Genomic DNA, 26814 nt, shown 5'->3' with positions numbered 1-26814 from the left:
CCTAAAATGAGTTTCCTGCTCTAGCCAGGCCCAATCAGAGATTTTTAATGTGTAGGTAGGTAAACATTCAGCCACTGAACAATTACTTTCTGAGAAACAGTCATGTTCAGACACTAATTCAGGTGATGCGGGTACATTTACCTCCTAGAGGATGTAGACAGACCATAGACAGGGAACAAACAGAACCACAAGAACATTTGGGACAGGCTCAAGCCAGGCTGATACCCACTGTTCTGCACTGTTCTAGTTGTTACCGGCAGGTGTTGCTCACTTGGATGGGTCAATGCTTGTGCCAATACCTGTTGTTAAGTATTTTATTATTTTTATTATTTTAGATCGTATTTATTTATTTTCAGAGCAAAGGGAAGGGAGGGAGAAAGAGAGGGAAACATCAATGTGTGGTTGCCTCTCACATGTCCCCACCTGGGGACCTGGCATGCCCTGACTGGGAATCGAACCAGTGACACTTGGTTCGCAGGCCGATGCTCAATCCACTGAGCCACAGCAGCCAGGACCTGTTGTTAAGTATTTTAGATGGTACACAGACAAGGTGGCATCACGTCCATACTTTTGCTTGGCTATTATTATTGTTAAAAACATTTTCCCAGTCCGCTTCACCAACTCAATACCTTATCATCATCCTCTAAAGTTCAATCCAGACTCAACTTTCTGCAAGGTATCTCTTCCCTGTATTTTATCCTACTCGCTTCTTCTTTCTCTGCACTTTATTATCTGTTTCTACTCATATTTCTCTAATTTGATAGGACAAATCTCCCTGGAGAAGGGAACGTGTTATTATCATTGTTTTTTTTTTAAAGAATTTCTCACAATATCTGTCACAATGCTGAACATAAGATGTGTACCCTTAAATATATATATTTGAATCAATGGAATATTTTCACTACGAAAAGACCATTTTTTTGTCATAATTCTGGGTCATTTCAAGAGGAGTTATCAAAATCGTCCTACCAATAACTCCCCCTCAAAAGAATTTCTGAGATTATTTTTCCTAGACCTTCTTCCGTAAGTGACCAGTTCTGAGTGTGAACTCGTCCAGATTTATGCCCTGGTCAGGAACAATGACAAATATATAGTTATAGCACACTAGGTGATTTTATTTCACTTATTTTTTTTTTTTTACAACAAGATCACTTAAAAATAACCAATGTGTGAGCAGTAGCTAAAACTTGAAGCTGTCTTGCTTGATTGACGTGCCTTCTCTCTAAGATGGTACCCCGTTACCAATACCTAGACAGGCACCTCACGAGGAAACACGAGACCCAAAGATGATAGCTCAGCACTCAGTTTGGACGGAGGGCATGACTTAGAGAAAAGGCTGTAGCCTCACGTTGCAAGTGCCCCGTTATAAAGAAATCAGTCAGCTCTATGCTGGCAATGCCCCAGCTCTGTATTACCTACCCAGATTAATGTCAGGTCATAGCCCAGGAATTATTCATGAAGCCCCTCTGTACAATATAATTGCTGATTTTGGCATCCAGAGTGAAGTCTCATTGTTTTCTAGATTAGCTTCTCTTCCTGTGCTACGGAAGAGACAAGGATCTGAAACAACTTAAGTCTTGGGAGACAAGGAGTTCATGTATTTCACATGAAAAAGCATTTGTCAAATGAGAGATCCCAGGTCTCACTTAACTGCGCCTTAAGAGTGGGGACCTGCGGCCACAGCGAGAAGGAGCTGGCTGATGTCTGCGCCAGGCCCATGAATGGCTGCTTTCATTGAGCATCTTCCCCAAGTGAACGGCATGGCTCTTTATCTATGTTAAAGAATTAGTTTGACCAAACCGCAGCTCCATGAGTCTTTATTACAACATCACCAAATGTAATTTATGCGTGTGGATGGAGAAACCCACTTTCCAGGGAAGGGCACCCATCAGCAAACTACCTAACTGCAGTGAATCATTAGGGAGCTTCCAATGCAATCAGAATAGGAATACACCTCAAAAGAGATTCAATATTTTATGCAAATGTCAAGTTACCTTAGTAATCAGCATGCCTTAACTGTGAGAGATTTCAGACTCTCATGTCTTTCAGATTGTGACTTTTAAAGGTGAGAAAAGGGAGCTTGTTTCTTGTTTAAGTGGCATTTGCTTATGTTTCTGTGTTTACATGGAAGGTAATGGCCTTGAGCCATTTTTCTGTGGGTCGATTTAGTACGTGAGAAGTTTGCTTTCTATGGGATAAATGTGTGTGTGTTCATGCATGTATATCTAGGTGTATGTCTATGTATGTGTATATAATATATATGTATAGATAACAATTTTATATAAAAAGAATACCTTCCTTTTGCTGTAATTAAAACGTCTCCTGGGAAAATTTAACAAAATATTTACCAAAATGGGCGATGTATGAATATAACAAGAACTTATTTTTTTCTCATTAAATTACATGAAATTAAAGTCATTGACCCATATACCTTAGGTTTTCAGTCAGTGTTAGCATATTAACAGTTTTGCCTCATTATAAGGTTTTCTATGTCCGCAAAAAATTTTCTGGAGGACTAAGTCTCTGAAATCGTTTTCTTTGAATTTGAATCAACTTTCTCCCTCTGGTCTCTGCACATCAATTACCAGGCCAAACATTTTTACATGTAGCTGTTTGTCTGAGATTCTATATATATTGATATACACAGAGTACTGGGAAATCATCTGGACCACCTGATCCAATGATTTAGGTGCTTGAGCAATAATATTCTCATATATATCCCATCTCTACTTGACTGTCTGTTTATAGCTCTGACCTGAGAATGATGAGCTATCGAGGAAGGAGATTAAGGCAGAGAGAAAAATCAGCAAGAGCAAAAGGTGGGTGACTAAAAATAGGGGTTTCACCACACGGTGATGAAAACAGGCTGTCATCATGGGCTTGTTCTGTGACATAAGATTACTAGCTCCAAGTTGCTTCCTTCCGTGGAAGTTTGTTAAATAAAGACAAACAAAATCCACATGGACAGTAGATTCTCATCATTTAACTTCAGGTTCCCTCCAGCTGTGATTGATGTTGGCCTGATGAACCATAGACAATTATTTCCCTCATATCATTTCCGTTATTTGGGAAATTTGGTAAGAGGAGATTCACTATATACAGTAGACACTGTATATATTTGTATCTTATACCTGCAGATGCTCCACTTCTCAGCAGAGAGAAAAAAAAATACCTCCTGTCAGATCTGCAATATCCCCAGTTACTCTTCAGCAACCCTCAAGAGTGTTTGAGTTAGCACCTGCATGAGCCTGGCAGCCCACTCAAATTCTGAGAACCCTTCAAGAATATTCCGCACTGCAGAGGCACGCAGTTTTATCCAACACTGAAAATGCAGTTCTACTTCCTGTGGATGAAACTTTGAGCACAGGGACGCAATGTTTTGCTCTGGTATATTCCTGAACTGGTGTTGCAAATCCCATGTGATTTTCCTGTGGGCATATATATCCTTTCCAATAGTTGGTCTTTCTAAGTAAAATGTACCCACTCCACCCCCACCCTGGTTAATGAGGACTTTATAGGTCTTTTCTCAGTTTTTAAGAACATTAAATATTTTCCCATATAGAGATCTCTCCATGCAAAGGAATCTCTTGTAAAATAAGAAAGTGGGATCTCTACATGAGGTTTTATATTCCATGACTCCTGGTCCTTCTCCTCCAAGATCATTCTTCACATTTGATCACTGGTTGACTCTCTATATTTCGCACCAGTCTGTAAACTCCATATTGCAAGCTCTGTGTCTGTCTTCTTGACATCTGTGTCCTCTCTGCTCAGCTCAGGGCCTGTAGGCACACAGTAGGAACCTGATAAGTATTTGCTGGATGAGTAAATGGATGGATAGTCCATTCCTTAATGCGTGCTTAAGACATGAAAGTCATTTCAAAGTTTCGAGCCTTCCTTTACAAAGTCCTGCAAAGAAGAGATCAACAATTCCTGTGAATCTATTCCTTTGCTCAAGAACTAATATAAAGCATATCATCAGTCGCATACTTCAATATCTTGCTGGCAGAGAAGGCAAAGAAAAGTCACTTCTCTGAGTAAGGTTCCACTCAAAGGTCTATTGCTTTTCTTGGAGATGTGTCTATTTTCAATTTAGAAGCTATAACACTCATCCCCTTTGAATAAATGTAAAACATCCTCAAAACAGAGATCTGGACAATCTCCACTCTTGTCTATTCTACTATGGGCATGTAACGTAGACCTTTGTGCGTGCCATGCCCATGATGCTCTCCAGCATTTACGTAGTGCTCTCTGCATGCCAAGGACTAGTCTGAGTTATTTATATGTGTTAACTCTACAGGAACCATAGGAGGCAAACTATAACTTCATGTTACAGAGTAGGAAATGGAGAGGTTATGTCACCCAGTTAATAAGCACCATGGTCTTTTTTAAAAATTAACTTTATTGGAGTGACGTTGGTTAATAAGATGATACGGATTTCAAGTATAGAATTCCATGATGCATGATCTGTATATTGCATTGTTTGTCCACCATGCAAAGCCAAATCACCTTCTGTCAGCATATATTTGACCCCCTTTACCCTTTATTAACCCCTGCGCCCCTTCCCTCTGGTAACCACCATACCGTTGTCTGTGTCTTTGAGTTTTTGTTTGTTTATTTGTTCATTTGTTACTTTCAGTTTTATATCCCATGTGAGTGACATCCTATGGTTCTTAACTTTTTCTCACGGGCTTATTTCGCTTAGCATGATGTTCCCAAGGTCCATTCATGTTGTCACAAGAGGCAGTATTTCATTGTATGGCTGAGTAGTATTCCACTGTATGTATCTCATCCTCTGTCGAAGGAGACTTGAGTTGTTTCCATGTCGTTCCCCCTGTGAATAACGCTGCAGTGAACATAAGGGTGCAAATATCTTTGTGCACAGATGTTTTCAAAAATTTCAGGTAGATACCCAGGAGAGGGATTGCTGAGCCATATGGTAACTCTACCCTTAATCTTTTGAGGACTCTCTATACTGGTTTCCATCCTGGCGGTACCGGCTTACATTCCCACCAGCGGGGAATGAGTCCGTCCCAGGGCCTTGACCTCTGTAATATTCTACTCCTTCGTGTGATGAGAATATTATGAGAACGGCTATTATTTTCCCCTCGTTGCCAGGCCGTGGGTGCCGGGGTGGAGGCTTGCCTAGCCCCCGAGTGTCACAGAGAGATGTTAGAATTCTTCATGGCTTTCACTGTTAATGATCTCCATGTTTTGTTTTGCTTTTTTTCTTTTTTAAGTAGCTGGGCTTAAAAACGGAAGACGCAGAATACACTGAAGGACCAGTACCACTAGACAAAGAAAAGTGCATTTCTAAGATGCGCTGGCAGAAAAGACGGTGTCATTTCCTAACACACCCAAATGCTTCGCGGTGGCTGAGTGAGACCCGCATCCTGCCTTCACGCAGGTCTCCCGGGTCCCACGGGAGCGGCTGGCGCTCCGACCAGCAGGGGGCGGCCGACGTAGCGAAAGTCTGCAGGTTTGGGGAGACTCGGGCGTCCTCAGAGCCTCCGGCCCAGGATGCTGCCCGCGCAGGATGGTTGTTGCCAGGCGTTAGTGCGGGGACGGGAATGAACATTCCTGTGTGTGTGCAGGAAGAAACAGAAAACGAAAAACACTTGAAAGAAAGACTTTCAAGGCATGTCCCTGGCAGTCTGGACGTTGTGCCCGGGAGATAAATTGTTAGTGTGTTAAATGCAGCATCAAAACGGAGTTTCCCTCCAGCACACTCTGACTCTATTTTCATGAAAGAAAATGAGCGTGGGAGGAGGGAAGGGGACTGACATGAAATCGCGGAGTTTAGAAGTGAAGGGGCCGGGAGCAAGCCTAGCCCTCCCTGTCTTTACAATAGGCGCGGTAAGATCAGGTATGCAGAGATGGGAGGCCGGGTTTTCACCCTTCTCGGCCACTTCCTAACGTTGGTGGCCCCGGTGATTCACTCTTCCCTGACGGTCCTGCCTCCTGACACCGTTGTGAAGGCCAAGCAGAGCCTGGATGGCTGGATTCGGCATCTAGTGTTTTCACAGAGCACAGTCTTCAAAGCCACTGATACCACGCTGGGCGTAGGCAGGGCTAGACTTCGGGAACTTTTGAACTCCAAGTTGTTCTGTAAACATGTGGTGTGTGTCCTATCGTATGAGATGAAACCAGAAGTTCACCATGTTCAGGGGAACTCCCATGATGATACAGGAAAGGCATGAGGACTTCACCCAGACACGGACTGGAAGACACCTCTGCCCTGCGTCCGGTGACCTTTTTTTTTTTTTTTTTTTCTAGAGTGTTTCTTTGAACGTGTCATGGATAACACTGACATTCAGGCCTTGAGAAGTAACATCCAGAACAGGATGGTGATATGAAAATACACAGTGTGGCCTCTCCCCTTCCTCTATATTATTTCTGTCCCGGAACAACACGGGATGGACAAAAAGGGCCGTCACTGTCTCACTTTGATGATACCGTGGCAATATTCACAACAATAAACATAAAATATGCTCTTGGCTAGACCCTCGTGGGCTGAATGTCAGAGCAATGCCAGTTCTTCTCACGGCCGAGTCACCAGCACTGCATATTTACCACGGAATTTCCAGCAGGCTGCTCAGCCGCCGTGGCTGTGAGGGCCTCCTGTCCTTACAAAACTAGAAGTGCTGAGATGTGGCAGTCCAGTGTCTCTGTGGTCCCTGACATCACGATTTTTGCTTTCTTTACCTGGGCAGGTACACGCTTCATCTGCAAGTTATCACGTTTCTTCCCCCCCCGGGGAATAGACGCACCCAAAGAGCTGATGTGTCCCTTCGAAGAGCCGGCTTCCTTTCTGTGCGGAAAAATACAGGCAGCGGCCAGAAACTTCAATCAGTGCTTTCAGATTCCAAAACTATGACAGTGGCACAGTGGTGTCATTAGAGCTAACTAACCATATTAAACGAATATTAAAATATGGGCTCCTTTGCATAACATAATGAGCAAAACCGCTTTTAAGTTTCTCCCGGTGCTTTGAGGTGAGGTGGCATTTACATTCCCAAACTTTGAAGTCGGAACAAAATGTACAGGTAGAGGGTACTAGATCAAATAATAATCAACTTCAAAAAGCATTTTGGCTGTTGGATGTCCCAGGGCTAATTTCCTCTAGACATTTTAAATGTAAATGTCTAAACTCATTTAAAAATGGTAAATTGGTCTAGGTTCAATCAAAAAGCATCCCGACACAGAACAGGGAGACGAGGCTAATTGTCATTTGTTTGTCAAATGAATTCCATTTGGAGAGCAATGAAACCTCCAAGCTAATTCTTTTAAGGTGAGCTGGTAGTTGTATTATCAGTTAAATGCAGTAAAATGCATAATCATACGATGATAATGAAAACTGAACCTGTGTTCGCGCTGGGGCTCTGTCTGCCACGGGGCATGGAGTGATGAAACCTAAGTACTGCAATGCTGCCTCGGCCACAATGGCACCAAGTCTGGTCTTTAGCCTTACAGACACTTTCTCTGCATTTTAAAAAACTTTATCAAAGCACCATGGCAATATAGAAAATGTCAAAGTGAAATGCACTGTAGGCAAATTGAGATTTCATTAAGTTTAAATTTATTGCTTTTGACTGGTGTATTACCATGCTTGTTAAGAACCGGTAATTTGGAATATCTGTCTGCCTGGTAAAATAGCTTTGTCTCCTTGCATATTACTTTGTATAGACTTTGAAAGATCACAATAATTCAGAGCAAGTGCGGGCTGTTTTTCAGGAGTGTTTTGAAGATTGTAAGGCATTTGGCTTGGGCCCTGAGAAACATTTGCACACTTCCTGAGTGTCTTGTCAAGGTATTGGAAGTTCATTGTAGAATTCATACTTATGGGACTGTGGTGAGTTTTGCCAAATGGTAGGACGTGTACAAAAGTCGACAATTGAAAATGTCTCTTCTGCTGGGGCTGTTTCTTCTTCATACCGACGAAGTGGGTGCCGACCAGTGATGTAAGGGAAGTAGCGGTGGGGACACATTACGTTCAGTCGGGAGAGCAGCAGATCTGCAAGGCTTTAGGGAAGGAAGGTGCTGGAGTCCAGCCCCAATGTTTTAGAAACACGGAAGGGGAGAGGCAGGGGTCGCACAGCTGGTGGGGGCAGAAGTGGCCCTTCAGGCTCCGGCTCCAATGTCACCTGCTCTGCTCGAGCCTCCACTGCCCTTCCTCATCACTTGGTTGCTCTCCAGCACATTGGTCAGCAAACTTTTCTAAAGCTTTATTGTGGTATCATTAATATACAGAATGTAAATATTTAAAAATATATAAATTTTATTGCGTTTGGACATGTATATACCCATGAAAGCATCATCACAATGAAGGGACTGAACATAACTAACCTCCAAAATTTCCTTTGGTTCTTGTGTGTGTGTGTGTGTGTGTACGTGCTTTGGTGAGAATACTTAACATGAAAACATCCTCTTATCCTCCGAACATATTTTAAAGTGCACAATCCCATATCGTTAACTATACATACATGTACTATGTTTTACAGCAGGTCACCAGAACTTATTCATCTTGTATGACTAAAACTTTATACTTGGTGAGTAACAATGCCCTACTTCCCCTCCCCCAGTCCCTGGCAACCACCATTCTATTCTCTGCTTCTGTGAGTTTGACTATTTCATATACCTCATATATGTGGAATCATGCATTTGTCTTTCTGTGGTTTAGAGCTACTAAATGATTTGCCTGAAGTTACCAAGTCAGAAAGGACAGAGCTATATGTGAATCCATCTGGCTTCAACACTGCACAAATATCTTGAAATGCTCAAATACTCTTCGGGGTTATAGAGGGAAATCTTTATGACTCCCTATCAAGTTGGTACAAAATAAAATAAAAAGTCTGGCCAAACTATATTTCTGAGGGCATAAAAGGGATTTTTAAAGGCAGAATTATTTGAATTTACATGAACTAGATCAAGTTATCTGAGCAACGCACAAACAAACAAGCAAACCATCACCTGACTCCAGCTCAATCGTTCTCAAAGTGATGTCCCCAGATGGGTGGCACCAGCCTCCCCGTGGGAATTTGTTAAAAATGCAGATTCTTGGCTCTCACCTCACACTCACTGTCGGGATCCCTAGAGGGTGGAGCCCACACCCGGTTTCAGCAAGGCTGTTATTCCAATGCCCTTCCCTGGGTGAGGACCTCTGATCGAGATGGGACCTCTGACACCTGCTGGGTCTGCTCCACTATACAATGTCTCCAGTACTTTAGTTTGATTTTTTTCACATTCTGTGCTCCAATTTTAGTGGAATAAACAGGTGACCATAATAAGCTAAAATCTCATATTTGTTAAAAAGGTCATCTTTCCCTGGTATGTTCGAATAAATTCAACTTGTATTCAGCTCCCTCTCATACATTTTCCACAACTATAGGATTATGGAATGTTAACGGATCGATCCAACCATAACTTGCCAGTACTGCAAACTCCTGAATTTAGGGAAGTTTTATTCTGGATAGTTTTAGAATTTGATGTCATTTACTAAGGTTCTTTAAAGAAAAAACAAGATAATTCATATCTGATATACATGATAACTCTTAATATAGCATAATTAAGTATTCTTAAATCATTCCAAGTAAACAAGAGATGGCTGTTTACTTTGTTTTCAGTCTGGAGTTAGCCAAATTTTTAATAGAAAATCGAGTGCTTCCTTTGGATGGTCATTAAAAAAGGAATTCTTGTTTCATAAACACAACTTGTCTGAATTCAAGATATTGCAGGACCCTTAGAGGCTCGTGAAAAAATTATTATAACTCCTGTTTTCCAGAGAGAGTCTTCATTTTATCCTTCCCTCCTGTCAGGTCTCTTGGGAACCATCCCAGGTTGAGAGGTTGGTGAAATAAAACTAATGTTCTACCCAGCAGGTTATTGTCAGTCCCCCTGCAGGGACATTAAACACGTGCCTTGAATGTATTTGCCAAGGATCGTACTTATTCACTTAATTCTGTTGGACTTGTAAGCTCCAACATGCAAATTCACGTGTGTCAATACACTTATTCATGGAAATGTGATTTCCTGGCAAGAAGCTGTCAAGACTGCTGACGGGAAGGGGTAGCCCCATTTCAAGTCATCCACCTGCCATCCTGCCTGCTGGATCCCACTGAGGTGACCCTCTTTCAGGTTTATAAAACACTATTTAAAAAGGGAAATTATTTAAGTTCCCACGAGAACATAGAGAACTGCACAAAGCAAAAACATATTTACTAGAGTTGCCATTTATGTTGCCATAGGAGGGAGGCAGGAAAAGCGCATCATCTTGAATACATTTTACCTTTTTCACGTTATCTCCTCCCGTGTTACTGAAAAAACGAATGGTCTGTGGACCATGTTTATTTCAGCTCTGGAAATAAGGTCTGCGACTCAGAGGGAGGAACAGGAAAAAAAAAAAATAGAAGTTTCAAACCACTAGCTGTAATAAGTGGCCCTGTATGAATACACTGGGAAGAGGGTGTCACTACAGATATCCTCTATTAGCATCCTGACGCGTTGCAAGAGGAAACTTGTGCTGGAGAAGAAGTTGGAAGTGGTGTGAGACACAAGAAGAGGAGAAAGACCTCACCGACTGCCCACCCCCCACCCCACACCCTCCCCCGACCCCCCTACCCCCCTACCCCAAACCCCACCCTCACCCCCACCTCACACACAGACCAGTTCAAGCCTTCAGACCCTTCATGGTTTAGAAGCACAGGCCCCATTTGGCTCAGGGTCTCTAAGTCCCGCTGCACACAAAAGTCAAACAGCCGTGAGAGTGTCTGCCGGACAGTAGCCCAGGGATCCGCAAGAAATCGCACCTATCGGACAAAGATATTGGAGTCGTTTGCATCGCTGCCTCAGGAGTGCGAAATCACTTCTGGTGGAGACAGACATTTGGAAACAGATAAAGCCCATGAAGAATGCCTCTTTTTGACTTCAGAGATGAATGTGGATGTGAACACATTCGTTCTGTTTTCGGGCGACTCTTCTCTGTTACAGAGAACTGGGATTGGGGGGATCGGGTTACCTAATAATGGGTCGCTTTAGTTCTGCCATCATCACTTATCAGGGACATTAGTTTAAAACCTGCAATTTTGAACTTAGCATTATTGAGCTCTCCAAAGATTAGGTTACCGAACTTTTGTTGGTGAGCGTCTCTGTGAAATTTCCTGAAAAGGATAGTCTTCCTCCTTTGTGCAAAAGTGAAGCCAAATCGCATACTTTATTGATATTTATAGACATACAAATGATAGTGCTAATGTACTTTAATGTCTGTCTACTTGACTGGAAAGGCTGTGGGCTGTGCTTTGGGGCTTTTGTTTTGCTCAAGATAATGTGGGGGACTGTAGTCTCTTTGTGAGCCTAATCGGAATAGGGAGCTTTTTTTTTTTTTCCTTCTTCTTTTTCTCCAAGCCTTATTTCAGAAGAAGGCTTACACCGAAAGCCTTTTATTTTTTTTTCAAAAAAGACTCCGTGTTTGTCCCTGATGTGGAGCAAATCGCTGCAGAGTTCGAGCACCCCAAAATCTCTCTCCCTGTCTGTCTGTCTTCTGGAGAGCTGAGGTGGAAAAGGCAGGACAGTGACGCTTCCACAAAGCCAATTATAACAGTCTGTGCTAGAAAATGCCTCCACTCAGGGGGAGAGTCTTAATCTCCAAGCCATGAAGATTTCATGTTTTCAGAGTAATTTTACAGACATGCTGCCTGTCAATGCTGGTAGGGTTTAGAGGTCTTGAGTCACCTCAGGCTTAACAAGCAACCGGGCATGAACCAACCTTGTCATTTTGGGGAAGAGTAATAAATGCTGATCCACGGTGACTGAGCAGAATTAGAGATAATTTAGCTGCCCACTCTTTAGGGAGCTTGCCTACACCTTTTGCTCATCATAGATGAATTCTAAGCCAACTTCTGGCAAAGACAGGAATGGGACCAGGATATCCTAGCCAGAATGATGGGTGAAATCTTGAATTTCCCTCGGGAAGGAATGACTCTGCAAGGATAATGCTAAGATGCTGCGAAAAGAGGGAGGGTTTGTCAAAACCAAAACTAAAATAAAAACCCAGTGCACATCAGAGTTCACCCTTGGTCTGGCCATTCTGAACAAAGTGCAGGATTCTGGTAGTCATGGTTAAAATGGCTTTTTGACCTGTACAGCCTCCAGGGTTTGGTAATATATTGATATAAAAAATGAATTTTCTGAAAAGTTTGTGAAACATAAACAGCAGGCAAAGATGAGGAAATTGCTTTATACCTAAATTTTTACGCTGCAAAAATGGCAACGCTCAAGCTGTTTCATGTTATTATTATAATCCATAAGTACTTTGGCTACCTATAGAAATGGTATTTGCCACTAAGTGACACAAAGAATTCTATCTTCATAAGTCAGGAAACTGTAACCTGTTCCTGTATCAGTTCTAATGTCATTCCATTTAAATCAGAAGATATTTTTAATGGTGAGTTGCTTTAAATAATGAATTTAAAAGTAATACTCTTAATATCCCATTGACATTGGGACATTCTAAATCATCTCTCTTTGTTCATTCTGAGTCCTAAATTTGAACATAACAGGAATCTTTCTAGGGGATTCTGTTTTCCTGGCCTGAATTAAAATTCAAAGTGGGGGAGATATTTTTCCCCAATTCTGTGGACACCCCCCAACATATATTTTCTCCTGGTATACATCAGGGTGTTTATTACACACACCCACTCCCAGGTGTGAGAATGTACGTAACTGTAATTCTCTCCAATCTTACCCATGACTTCGGTTCTGCCCAAATTCTCTGAAGGGGCTCTGTCTTCAAGTAGAATTTAAGTAAATAGTTTATTTTACTTATTTTTTATTGAAGTATCAGGAGACCATCTTCTGAGGCTTTTTTTCCCTCGCTGTTCAAACCACATATGAGTTAAGATAGCAAGAAGAATCGAGTATTTCTCTTTAAACAAGATATGCTGTTTTCAGTTGCAGAATAAAGGCAGGAGTTAGATTTGCCTGAAGGCTGATTTCTCCCGGAACACAAAGGGATGGCAGAGGACAAACGAGAGTGGGGTACACTAATGGGACATAGAGTCCCACAGTTCCTCCTCAGAGAGAGAGGCGAAGAAAGGAAAAGCCAAGGGCGAGAGGTCACCCCTGATAAGGACAAAGGAGTGGCTTCCAATGCTTTCTCCCATTGTGCCTGTTACACTTATTGGTGTGAATAATGTTGTTTTGTTTTCAGAAAGACAGTCATGAGCAAGAAAAAGAACGAGGAGTGATAAGCCGAGCTCAGGAAATTTGAGAATGACACGTTTGTGATAATATATGTTAATTTAGTTGGATACATGTGAATATTTTCATAAAGAACAAAGAGAAAGACAGACTAGAGCTGAGATTCATTCGTTTTGACTTTTATATAGGCATTACCCATGTTCAAAACGCACACATCTCTTGGAAAGCTTTTTTTTTTTTTTTTAATATATTTTGTTGTGGTGGCTTGCTTATTTAAAATTACCATATTTTTCTTGCTTTGGAGATAAAAACTCTAGTGGAGCCAGACTTCAAATAGATGATGTTCTGAGAACATCAAAACAAAGAAAGTGTTTCTGAAACCAAATAAAAGCATTTTTTGAATGACTCCCTCATCCATTCAAGTTCCTTTCAGCCCAGCGGCACTGGCTCAGATAAGGTCCCGAACACCTCACAGCCTATTCAAAAGTATCAGATTCAACTGAAGGTGAAGAAAATGGGCTATCTGCAATATTCATGAGCTGGGAACTTCCCAAGTTTGACCATTGTCTGAATGACTTTACAACTGCTTGGGGTATGTATTACATAACAGATATTCACAGGCACCCAGCACTCCTATCAAGCCAAACCTTGTGAGTCCAAAGGACACCCCCGCCCCAAACACCCTCCCCCCAATTCTTTCCTAATTCAGGTCCCAAGAAAAATACTGCCCAGTCTTTGAAGTGTGCTATCCTACTCCTTGGTTTACCAGACTGAACTAAAGGTCTCGATAACACTTCTTCAAGTGAACTAATTGAACTAAAGTGTTTTGTTTTGATAGCATTTGGAGTAGAGTTTTGTTTTTTTTTTCCCCTAATTGGAGCAAAGCACAGTTTAGGTCACCAAAACTAAGCTGAAAGAAGGAGATGTTATTGGGACAAGATGAGACCTTAGCAAGAAAGTACTAAGCAGTTTGAGTAACCCTGGAAGGAAGGAAGGAAGGAAGGAAGAAGGAAGAGACAGAGGGAGAAATTCTGGTTATATTCTGACCAATAGGAGTGGACTTTCAAGGTCCTGCTGCTGGATAAGGAGTTGCAAGAGGAACAATAACTACTTTTACTTATAGTAACTGCCATCTAATACTTAAAAATACCCAACCTGCAACCAAGGTCAAGCGTAAGTGCCTAGAATCTTATACCCCTGAACATGGAGTGGTGGAAAGAGCCCCCAGATTTCAGCCCCAGCATTGCCACTAACTCTAACCTTAGATAAGCAACTGGCCTTTTCTGGCCAGTTTTTCCATCTGAATAATGAGGATACTGAATCTCATCTCTAGAGTGCAATCTCATTATCTCCACTGTTTTCCTTCCACCCAAAGCAACATCCGGGCTAAAGGGCAAGCCAAGTATGAGGTCTAAGACAGAACCCAAACCTAGTGCAGAAAATTAAGAACAAAGGCCTTGTGAATACCAAGGAAGCTGACTAAGCCTCTGTAGTAAATGATATCATGTCCCCCCAAAAGATTCATCTGCATTTGAACCCCCAGAACCGATGACTGTAACCTTATTTAGCAAAAGGGTCTTTGCAGTGATGTTAAAGATCCTGAGACAAAGTCATCCTGCATTATCTAGGTGGGAACCCTATCTCTAATGACAAAAGTCGTAAGAGACAGAAAAGGCCCAAACACCAAGGAGAAGACAAGATGAAGACAGAGGGAGAGATTAGAGTGATGCTGCCACCAGCCAAGGAACATGTGAAGCCACCAGAAGCTGGAAGACTCCAAGAAAAATTGTGCCCTAGAGTTGGGACAAGCTGAGACTCAAGCCAAAAAGTATTAAGTAGACACCTTGATTTAGGACTTCTGGCCTCCAGACTGTGGGAGAATAACTTTCCATCACTGAAGCCCAGAGGTCACAAGGAGTTATGACAGATGTCCTAGGAAATGAATACAGTGCCAAGGTGGCTGCCCCACAGTCCCCTCGAGGGGCCATGGGCACAGGCTGTCTGCAGGCTACATAGGGCCATGCCAGGCACAGAGTGCCACATCTCTTCTCTTTGGATTCCAGTTTTTTGACTCAAGAAAGAGCCACCATAGGACATAGAGGAAAGTCGCAGTGTGGCTGGACATGAGGAGCCGCTGCTTCAGGGGAAGGAGGTCCACCTCTCCTGCTTTTGGGTGCCTTCCCTTTCCCACCACAGCCTGGCACCTCCGTGCGCTTGGCTTCAGGCCGCATCACTTAAGGAATGACGGACTGGTCCGCCTGTGCATTTTCAGGAAGGTGTGAGGCTTCAGGAGGGGAAGTTCTCTGAGCAGGGGTTCACACTGGTTGTTGACTGAGCTCTGCGGAAGGCAGAGAAGAGGGATGAAGAAAGGGATGCCTGCTCTGTTGTCCCTATGTGCATCTTCTTGGTCACCTGCTCAGGTGGGAAAAAGTAAAGATGTCATCACAGAGGTGGTCAACAGGCCAGACTGTGAGGAAAGCATTCCAACTGGTGACCCACCATTCCAAGAGGTTTTTCTTAGAGACTTCTTTGCCACCTCACTAGCCTCCCAAGCTCCCAGGATCTAATAGGAAGAAGGGAGACCGAGAGGGGGAATAGTTGGAGGTGTGGCTTTCCCTCACAGCTCTCATCCTTGGGGTCCAGAGTTCTGACACGCCACTTCCTCTGTGAGACCCGGGGGGTTGGGGAGGCCAGGCACCCTGACATGGCTTACAAATCCCTCATGACTTATACGGCCCTGCTGGTCCCTCTCTAGGCTCATCTTTCAATACCTCACTTCAAACTTAACATCTCGGCTTTGCTGGCTGGCTCCCTGCGTCCTGTGCGCTGCTTTCCACCCACCTGAATGGTGCTCCCCTCCCTTTGGGGTTCAGCTCAGCCACCCTGCCTTGGGGAATCCCACTCTGATCTAGCAAGGGTTGTGTGCTTTCGGGGAATGCTCCGCCTGAGCAGTGGCTCCCCAAACTACCCATCATATTCGTCCTCCCTGCCCTTACTTCCCCTATCAGCTTCTTAAGGAGGGCAGTGTGTCTGATTTTGTCATTTTTTTGTGTTTTATGTGTCTACAGTCATATGGTGGCACATTATTATGACCTCAGAAGAGTTTCAGGCATTACATAAGCATGATAGTAAAAAGTGAACATTCCCCTCACCCTAACAGGACTCTCATTTTCTGTCCCAAAAGGAAATTCTGAAAACCATTTGGCCAGTCTCCTTCTAGACCTTTATCTTTGCATTCACAAACTTGTGTACATTTTATTCATCCATCCATGCATCCCATCATTGCATCTATCCATCCTTCCCATCACTCCGTCTATCCATCTATCACCCATTCATCCATCTGTCGACCTATTATTACATATCTAATCTTTAATTTTCTCTCTCTTTCTACAACTTGCTTTTCCCCTTTCATATCATGCTTTGGAGATCTTCATGTCAGGACATAGTGATTTACATAATTTCATAATAACCCACTCTCCTGTCGATGGACAATCAGGTTGTTTTCACTGTTCTGAGTCAGGGAGCAAGGCCCATCCTTATTCATACATACCGGTGTACAAATGTAAGTATTTTTTTTGGAAGGCTATAGTTGCTGAGCTGAATTTTTAACTGTCCATTCCCACAGGGACCCTTCCTCCCTCTCTCCTTCGCCTTTGCACTTGAAGCTCTCCCGGATACAATCCTATCTCAGAGGCCCTTGCCCTCTTTTTGTGCTGTAGTTCTGCTAGACCCTAGATTTATATCTCTTTTGATTTAATCCCTCTAGCTTTCCTGAATTCCTCATTTTCCAGCCCTGTTATGAAGACACACACACACTCGCACTCACACACTCTCCTCTTCTGATGACTTGCGGAGCTTGGGGTGGGGTGGGGTGGGGGGGAACCTGTGTGCTTAGCCTGCTCTCTTGAGCCAGGTTGTGGCAACTACTCCAAGTCTCATTCATGCTCCGTGACCGATAACTGCTATGCCTGGACAAAGCCTATGTTGGGAGAATAGATGGATATCGGCTTTCGGCTGGTACCCGCATTTGCTCAAGGACAGATGTCTCTTTATAGAGACCGATTTGGCCCTGGTTTCTATGTGGGCGGATTACCCTTCAGTTAAGCACTCGCGACTATGAGATATTGCACTGCAGACTACCTGTATGGGGAGAAAAGTGAGGTTGCCTTGAGGGAGGCCATTTACATCTATAACTTTCATATCCATTTAGCATAAAAGACTATTCAGCATTGTTCATAAAGCCCCCGAAAGCTTCTGCCAGACAGCAACAAGTAAATTTAACAGAACTCAATCTGATCACTTGTGTCTAATAAAAGGACGTGTTGGTGTACGTGTCTGGCGCTCAGCTGCTTTTACGTTTCCCTCCAGAGATTTGATACCACTGAAATTTAAAGGGATATGTGACCGTTAGTGGGATGGCATGAAAGGATGCTTACAAACAGGCACCTGCCCAGAACACTTGGCTTCCGTTTGCCAAGTCCCGTTTGAGAGCCACAGGAACACTCTGGCAACTTGACTTCTGTTTGCTGAGCCTGGACAGGCCCTCCTCTGCAGCCCAGCACCCGCTCTGCGCCCTCCTGCTGACAGGTGCTGCAGATGTGAGCCCCGCCGGGCCCTGCTCGGCAGCCATCTGTCAGCAAGGCCTTCGCTCCTCCAGGCAACAGGCGTGTTGATAAGAATATACACTTTCTGCAGTTGACAGTCTTTGCTATTCAAAACACTGTAAAAAAAATGGCTATAGGAATTTAATTAGCAACTTCCATTAGGAGATTAGATGGAAGACAAAGAGAAACCAAGGGGAAGGCTTCTTAATAAAACTGGAGAAGCCGCAGAATATTCATAGCATGACAAAGGAAATGGAGAATCTGTTCTGTGAATTGTTAGCGGTGACAGATAGGGTCTGGTGTTTCCTCACAGCCCAGTTGGTCTGTGACTAATGAGGTGCAGGGAGAAGGGCAGAGCTCTGTTGGGCACCTCATCCTGGCTCCAGCAGGTGACAGGTGTGAAAGCTAGTGGCGCTGGGATGCAGCAAACTGTGTGCCTTCACATGTCGCCGTGTGGCCCCCGGAGTCTGTGGCTAGTTGACTTAGTGCCAGTATTCAAGAGCTGGCCCCGAAGGGGTCTACTGGCTCATGACTGCGCCATGTCCTCTGGCTGTCTTCATGACTTGGTCCCCTCACTCATAGTTGTGTGTTGGGTCTGTGGAGGTGAGAGAGTAGAAATGGACCCGAAAAGAAAAGAAAAAAAAGAAATCCATGGCTTCTACTAAGAAAACAGATTGCTGTGAGGTACTCAGCAGTATCATCGCTGTGTGTGTTGGGAGGCGGTGATCAGGGGACTAGCAGAGCTCATTTTGCTTATACCTCTAAGATTGGCTAACTAGACAAATGGTTAATTCAAGATGCACGACCAAGGCCTGAGCAAGAATTCCTGCGATTCCTTAGAAAATGCATCGTAAAGGAGCCCGGGGAAGGAATAGGCCAAGCAGAAATGCGTTCTGGAAGGTAGGCTTCGGCCCCACCGTTCCTCGCCAGCAGCTACTTCTGTGAGCATCAACCGTTCCCCCATTTGCCCAGACAGAAGAACGGCTTCTGTGCTACCAAGGATATTCTGATTTTAGCCCGATTCAAAGGGCTGATAAACGGATTCAGACGGCATACCCACGCCATATCAGACAGTAGCAATGAAAACAAAACGAGAGCTCATCATTCTCATTTTTTAATTGGCATAAACTCAGCTGTAGTAAGGCTATCTTTACACTTATTGGAGGAAGTCCCAATACTCCCAGGAGATTTGAAAACATAAAGATGTATATAAACTTGGATGTGCACCAAAGCTGAGCCCCAAATGACTGATTCTGTCAAATGAACAGGCACGCACACACACACACTCACACACAGATATGTCCAGTAAAGTTAAAATGAGATTCTTAGGAGATTAACTATTCTTAGCTCCAAAGGGAAAATTAGGTAAAAAAAAGAAATACATTAATTAATAGCAGAGTCATAGCCTATATACTGTCACTGTAAGATAGCTCTGTAATGGGTTCTTGTTACTAAAAGGTTAATTATTTTTTCTTTATTTCCAAGAAAGAGTAAGGCTAATTCAAGATAATGAGATAGATGGGTGGATTTGGGGGGTGGGGGCGGGGCTAGAAAATCGCTGATGGCTTGGCAAAAGAGCCAAAGGAAATTATCATTGAGTCTTTTGTTCTTGTGAACTCAAAGCTGTTTCTTGTAGTTGTTAGTATAAAATGAGCTAAATTAGAAAATGTGTGATTTCAGTGCTTGCTAAATGTAGCCGGCCCCCTTTATGTGGGGTGTAAGTTCTGCTCTCAGGCCTTTGTAGGTTGACACAAGGATGACCCCCCCAACCCCTCTAGAAACTGGAACCCCTGTTGGGTTCTCCAGTGCCATGGGTCCCCAGTGCTGGCCTCCCTGGCACCTCTTACTTCATCCACTTTGCATCAAGCCCCCTATGACTCATGACTGATAGTAAGACAGTCTTTCTAACTAATACGGAGAATTGCTGATCTGCCCTGAAATTGTTGGTGAAAAGAAGTCCTCTCCCCCTTACTTGCACCGCCCCCCACCCCCAATCCCTTGGTTTCCTCTTCCCAAATGTTATTATTGCAGGAGACTATAAAACTTATCTTTCTCTGGATCTGCTTCTTTAGGCCCAGCTTCAGAGTTGAACAGATTCCCATCTTTCTTTCACATACCTGGAAAGCAAAGGGGCTTTCTTGGATACTTCTGGTGTCCTGGCACGTTCCTGCTGCCCTTGGGATTTCTCTACCAGCCAGGTTAGCCCCTTGAGCTTCATGCTACAATACTACAAAGCCCTTCCAGGTTCCAGACAAGGATGCATTCATGCTCCAAAGATTTCTTGAGCACCTACTACATGTCAGGTTCTGTTCTAGGCATGTTCAAAAATATAGCAGGAAAAACAAATTTAAAAAGGAAACAAATATCTGCCCCGAAAGAGCTTCCATTGGAGTGGAGAGAGACAGGCAATCATTAAGAATGGCATCAAGTGCCTTGGAGTTTCCATCAACTGAGGGAAGAAAGATCGAGAATTCCTTTCTGGTGTGGTAACCTCCATGGAGAGAGGCGGTTAATGCATGGATCACTGAGTAGGCATTAGAAGATAACGCCCCCACCCCCACAGGGCAGGGGACCACTCTGGCCTGTGTACCTCAGGGGTCCAGTGAGAAGGATGGAAAGCAAACATATCCCATAGCTCCCTTATAGGGGGATGCTGTGATTTTCTTTTCACCAATAAAGAGAAGCTCACAGAATTAAGACTTACACCTGTAGTCAGTTCAGGAAGTGTGCTCATGAAAATTAAATACCTCCTTAGGTTTTTCTTTTCTTTTTTCTTTCTTCTTCTTCTTTTTAAACAAACAGGGAAAAGAAAATCTTGGAATGAGGAAGCATCCTTTGACTCTTGATCTTGAGAAGTCAGAGGTGGCCCAAGCCAGCTAGGGATGGAGAGGGCTGTCTGATCTTTGGGGGACAACCAGCCAGCTCTCCCCAAGGTTATCCTTATAGGAAGAGCCCTGTGCTCCCGCCCTGCAGTCTCACTTTTAAACCCATGTTTCAATAGCTCTACTTTAATGATAAGGCACTAGCTTTTCACCTCCAGGATCCTAACTGGATTCAAACTCTAGTGTTCCGGGAAATGGGTCTGGTCCCCTCAGCTGAGCTTGGCAGACAAAAGCCCTTATCGCCAAACTCCGAGCCCAATTCAGGCAGGACTGCAAGTCCAGGCTCGGGAAAGAAAGGGAACGAGCCGGAGTTGAAAGGAAATGATTGAAGCAGTTATATCAATCCTGAATTCAAATCCCCACCACTTAAGTGAATAGTACCTTTCTGTGCAGACGACAAAACTGCTTTTCAGCACCATGTGTTCCAAGACGGGAAAGGAGTCACTTAGAGCCGGTAAGCCTCTAAAAATGAGGTCAAAGCTGCAAAGAGGCAGACGCTTGGGCACCTTAATAAATTTAAATTTTCTTTGAATAGTTTCCTTATCTGCCTCTGAAGAATACCTCACGACTCTGCCTCATCTGTGCTGCAAGCAATGAGCGTGACTTTTATCTTCCATCCACTTGAAGATGTCTAAACATGTCCGGGAACTATCATGGGCAAAGATGGCATGTTCTAAAGCAAATGCACTAATTTTAGAATAGCACAACTGATGTTGTCCCCAAACACCCTCAAATACAAATAGGATCGAGCCAAAAGGGACTGCAGGGAGACCCGACCTCCACTTTCCTTGGCTTGGGGTTCAGAAAGGTGTAATTACAGGCAGGGGGCTTTTGATGACCGAGGCTTCCAATGAGAAATGGGCTACTGAGGGATACCTCGACTGTTTTGAATAGTTTGCTTTCCAGGTATTCAGAGTCAGGCATTTCTTTCCCTGCCTCTGGGCTGCTCCCGCCCCTCTCTGCTCTCCTCCCCTCCTTGTTCCATTTATCCAGTTAGCATTTTTTCTCACACTAAAATGGATGACAGTTTCATTACAGAATGGCATCACTTGTCAAACTCTGAATTACTGATCATAAAAATATGTTATGCTTTGAAGGATCGTTGGAGGACTTCCATATATATGTGTGTGTGTATATATATTTATTTCTCTCTCTCTCTCTACACACACACACACATGTATATAATCACTAGGACTGTTTAGGGCAACCTGCAGAAAGAGAGAGCAGAGGGGTGGGGTTGGGGGGAGAAGAAATCAAACCCGGCGAGAAGCCAGGGTTGGCTGTATCCTTCCCATACAAACAAGCTTCTATCACAGCCCTAGACAGCAGAAATAAAAGGGAGCTTTTTGGCTCACAGCTATAAAAAAAATTATCATAGTGATGAAGTTCCTCAGCCATCAACAGAGCTGTGATAACGCTGTTTGATGATGATTTTCCCATGAATGTTAAACAGCCGCCACTGCGGAGGGAAAAGAGCTTATCTGCACCTAATACTGATCTCTAATTCCTGCTCTCCTTGAACCGCCCATTTTCTAACAGCATTAACTGGCAAATTTACATCCCATCTTAATGCTGCTAAAGAGGACAGGAGATGAAGAGTAAATGACAGCAGTGTAATGAGGGTGGCTTTTTTCTCCTTTCCCTTTAATGGCTGAAGATTTACACAATTGTCTGTAAGCTTATATAGAGGGCTTACCTGAACCTTTTCCCCGCACGGATTCAACTTACAGGAGCTTTTGTTAACTAAACACACATAAATATTTTTAAGGAGGTTTAGGAGTGTGACTTCAAAAGGAAAGCTGAAGGATGGACAAAGTGAAAAAAAAAAACACAACAAATTAAATGTCATAAATAATATAAATAGCTTAAAGGGCTAATGATTTCTCGACACACACAGTGGCAAAAATAATGTTCTCTTAGGTTACCATGTAGCTCAAAAGAGTTTGAACATTAAAGAATAATTAATTAAAAGAAGGATTTCGAGAGAGCTATGTTCCACACGCCGCCAAGACCTGGGATTTCTCTGATCAAGTAACATCCATCAAAATACTACCTGTGTGCTAACAGGGTGTGAAGAGATAGCAGGTAATTTCAATGGCAAATCTGAATGCGGGGAGCTACAATAGCTAGATGCGGGAAAACCCCATTTGTGCATCCAGATGATAAAAGTAAACCAAATAAGAATGACCATGGACGAGCCATTTAACATCACAGGCTCAAAACCTTGAAGTTGTCTTTGAGTCTTCCCTCCCTTTCATCCTCTTTATTCAATGCATTACCAATCCCGCTTTCCCTTCCTTTGAAATGTTTTTCCGAATTTACTCTCTTTTCTCCCCCAGTTCTCTAACCCGTGTCTCTCATTTTAAATATTGCCGATTCCTCCTCTGTTTCCTACTTCTAGCGTCTGTGGATCCTTCCATAGTATTTTTGAAATAATACTTTAGTATTTTCCCCATGTAATCTGACTCCTAAAAAAAGAAAAATCAAGAGCTAACCATTAATGTCCCCTGTTCCCCACGACTTATCGCAATGGCTCTTAAAGTGTGGGTTTACTCATAAATTTAATGAAGGATGTGTAAGATTTCAATGTGTGCATGACAAGTTACAAAACGCTTCAAAGGGATGTTCAAGAGCTAAATAAACGGAGAGATGTGCTATATTCAAAGGTTGGAAGAGAGGTTAAGAAACTTTTCCTAAAAGGGCCAGATAGTTAATGTCGGTGGCTTTCAGGCCATATAGGTCTCTGTGGAATATTCTTCTTTGTAGTTTCTTTTTTTTTTTACAGTCCTTCAAAAATGTAAAACCATTCTTAGTTCAATGGGATATAATACTAGGCTAGATTATGTGTGTAGACCATAATTTTCTGACCCCTGGGTTGGAAGATTCAACATTGTCAAGATGCCAATCTTCTGGAGATTGATTTACAGATTCAATGCAACCCCAACCAAAATCCTAAACAGGATTTTTGGAAGAATTCAATATGTTTATTGTACAATTTATATGGGAAAGCCAAGATCAGAACTGGAGAACTTATAATCCCTGATTTCATGACTTATCAGAGAGCTATACAGATTAGGACAGTGAGGCACTCATAGAGAAATAGATCAAGGAAGAGGCTAGAGAGAGGCCAGAAATAGACCCACAGTTACATGGTCAACTGATTCTCATCAAAGACACCAGGGCAATTCAGTGGCGAAGAGACAGTCTTTTCAACGAGTGATGCTGGAGCAACTGGGGATCTGTATGAAACAAACAAACAAACAACAACAAAACCCTCACATCATTGTCTCACACCGTACACAAAAATTAACTCAAAAATTTGTCACGGCACTAAATAAAAGAGCTAAAAATGATTAAACATCTAGAAAAAAACAAGGGACTATGAGTGATTCCATCTCTTTGAAGTTCTAGAAAGGACAAAAACTATAGTGACAGAACACATGCCATTGGTGGCCTGAGGCTAGGGGTGGGGGGAGAGTACACAGGGGTGTGGAGGAATTTTGGGCGGTGAGTCCTCCAATTGTACTTTGATACCAATACTAAATCTCATCACGCTGTATGTGGACAACTGACCAGTTTTGTTGTATATAAATAATACTTTAACAAATAAAAGAGGGAAAGAAACTACAAACTCTTAAGTTTTGGTATAGTATCAAAGATTATCCACAATTATCTGAAAAGGCTGTTAAGAAACTCCTGGCTTTTCCAACTACATATCTGTGTTAGCATAAACTTACTCCATGCGTTTCAATCGAAATAACATATCAAAGCAGATTATATGCAGGAGCCGATATGAGGATCCAGGTGCCTCTATTAAGCTAGATAGATAAGAAAGAAATTTGCAAATATGTAAAATAACACCACTCTTCCTGATAAATATTTGTTTTGAACAATAGTTATTCTTCGTAAAAGTGTTGTGCCGTATGTAATGGGCTTATGATTGTTGTTTACTATTTTAATATTAAAAAATGGTAATGTTTTCAAAATTTCTCAGCTTTAATTTCTATATGCTAAATACTGATAAATACAACCCATATAAACAAAGCTCTTTGGGGTTCTCAATAATTATAAAGAGTATAAAGCGATCCTGAACCTAAAGACTTTAAGAACTACTGGCTTATAGGACTGAACCCAGACTAGGACTCAGTTTCCTCCTCTGCACAATGGGGATCATAATAGGATCAGTTCCATAGTATTGTTGTGAGGATTAAGTGAATGTGTGCAAAGTACTTGGAATGGTACCTGCCAATGATAGCATTTGGTCCATGTGACATTGGAACTGTCATTGCCATAGTTACCTCCCCTCCATCTTTGGAAATGTCCTCCAAGGCGAGATGCTTTCAACCCAGACACATTGGATTGTTTGCCAACACATTGAGGTCCTTGATGTTTCTACAAAAGACTGTTCACATACTCACACTTTCTTCACTTGGTCGTGTAGAAACAACCAACACAAACTTTGTGCCAGAAGACACCAGCTAGTGACATGAAACAACACACATACACGTGGCCCCTTGTTTTAAGGTATTTCCCACTGAGAGCCTGAAATGCAAGGATTTCCACCCGTGGACACAGCAACTGCCAACAGCTGGGGGCCTGTTGGAAGGACTTTTGAGGATAGTCTCAGAAGCCCTTGCGTGGAGATCTCATCTGGTTAGCCGAAGGAAGGAGAATTTTCATAACATAGGAAGGTTTCTTCCTGCTCTCGCTTCTTATCAACACTTCACCCAATAAATGTTGGCTTTCAAAAAGCCCATGTAGAAGGCACTTTGGGAGGAAAAGAAAAAAAAAAAAATCCACAGAACACTTTAATCGGGCATATACAGATTTTCACCTCCTCATTCCCCATCTCTGCTTAGTCAGCACTGCTTAGTGTCGATCTAAACAGGATGCCTCCAACTTGCGAATGCACTTAGTTCTAGAAATGTACCTTTAGGTTGAGTGTGTCAATCGGAGAACACCGTTTCTCTCGGGAAAAAATGTTATCAGTGGTTGTCAGCTTCCCAGACAGGCCCCAAAGCCAATGTAACTCAATGTTCCTGGACTATTACTTGAAAAACAACAGCCGAAGGAAGCCAGAGAGTGTGTGTGAGAGCGTGTACTTGTTTGTATGCGGATGCATCGGCCCCAGAAGGATGCCCAGGCACCTGGGCAGGTGCCTTTTGAATTTTGAATCATTGGAAGTGTTATCTATTCCAAATTTTTGAATTAAAAGAAATAAAGGGATTAAGCAAACAACAAAAATAACAAACTCACAGACGTGGACAATAGTATGGTGATGACCAGAGGGAAAGGAGGGAACGGGGAGGCAGAAGAGGATAAAGAAGGGATAAAAGGTGATGGAAGGAGACTTGGCTTGCAGTGGTGAGCACACACTACAGCCTACAGGTGAGGTGTTATAGAGTTGTACACCTGAAGCCCATATGACTTCATTAACTAATGCCACCCCAATAAAGTCAATAAAAAAATAAATAAAAACCTTACTTACAAATGATCATAATGCCATTAGCCTAGGCTCTGATCTGAGGATCAGGAAATGAAATGAGAGGAAGAAGGAAGAGACTGTTGCCTGCCTTTCTGATGCCTCACTGTAAAATTTGGGAGAACAGCCACAATAAGAAGAAACGTTGTTCTTCTCTTTCTTACACCTCCCTTCCGCCTCCTGGCGTCGTCGGAACCTGGCCCAGGTGTCCTCAGAGCTCCTCTAACCTCTGCCCCTCCCCCTGCAGCACTGGGTCCTTGAGGAACATTTCCCCTGGCCTCCACAGGCCTCTGGTATATTACTTTCTTTGTCTCTTCCCCATGCGCTGTCGGACTGCATCTTCCCCTTTCCAGTTGCTCTGGGCTAGATACTGGCAGGAAAGCAAGGGTATCAAAGTACTTTAGAGAAGAATGTGCATGATTGAAAACTTTGTAACTTTCAAGAAATCATTTGCATATTTCAAAGAGATGATTCCTAAAAGAAAATCAAAAATGAAAGCGAAATGCTGCAGGTAACCTGGGGCGGGTATGCCTGGGCCTGTGGACTGGCCCTGGGTCAGTCAGTGTCTCCTCTAAGAGCGTTGTTTTCTTCCCCTTTGGGACAGGCAGACCCCAATAAGCTCTGGGTTCCCCTGGAGTCTCTTTGCAGTCACTAC

The sequence above is a fragment of the Furipterus horrens genome, unplaced genomic scaffold (assembly GCF_987537825.1).
Source record: "Furipterus horrens unplaced genomic scaffold, mFurHor1.1.pri manual_scaffold_5, whole genome shotgun sequence".
NCBI classification, from domain to species: Eukaryota; Metazoa; Chordata; class Mammalia; order Chiroptera; family Furipteridae; genus Furipterus; species Furipterus horrens.
The sequence above is the reverse complement of the archived record's forward strand: the minus strand, read 5'-3'. Positions refer to the sequence as shown.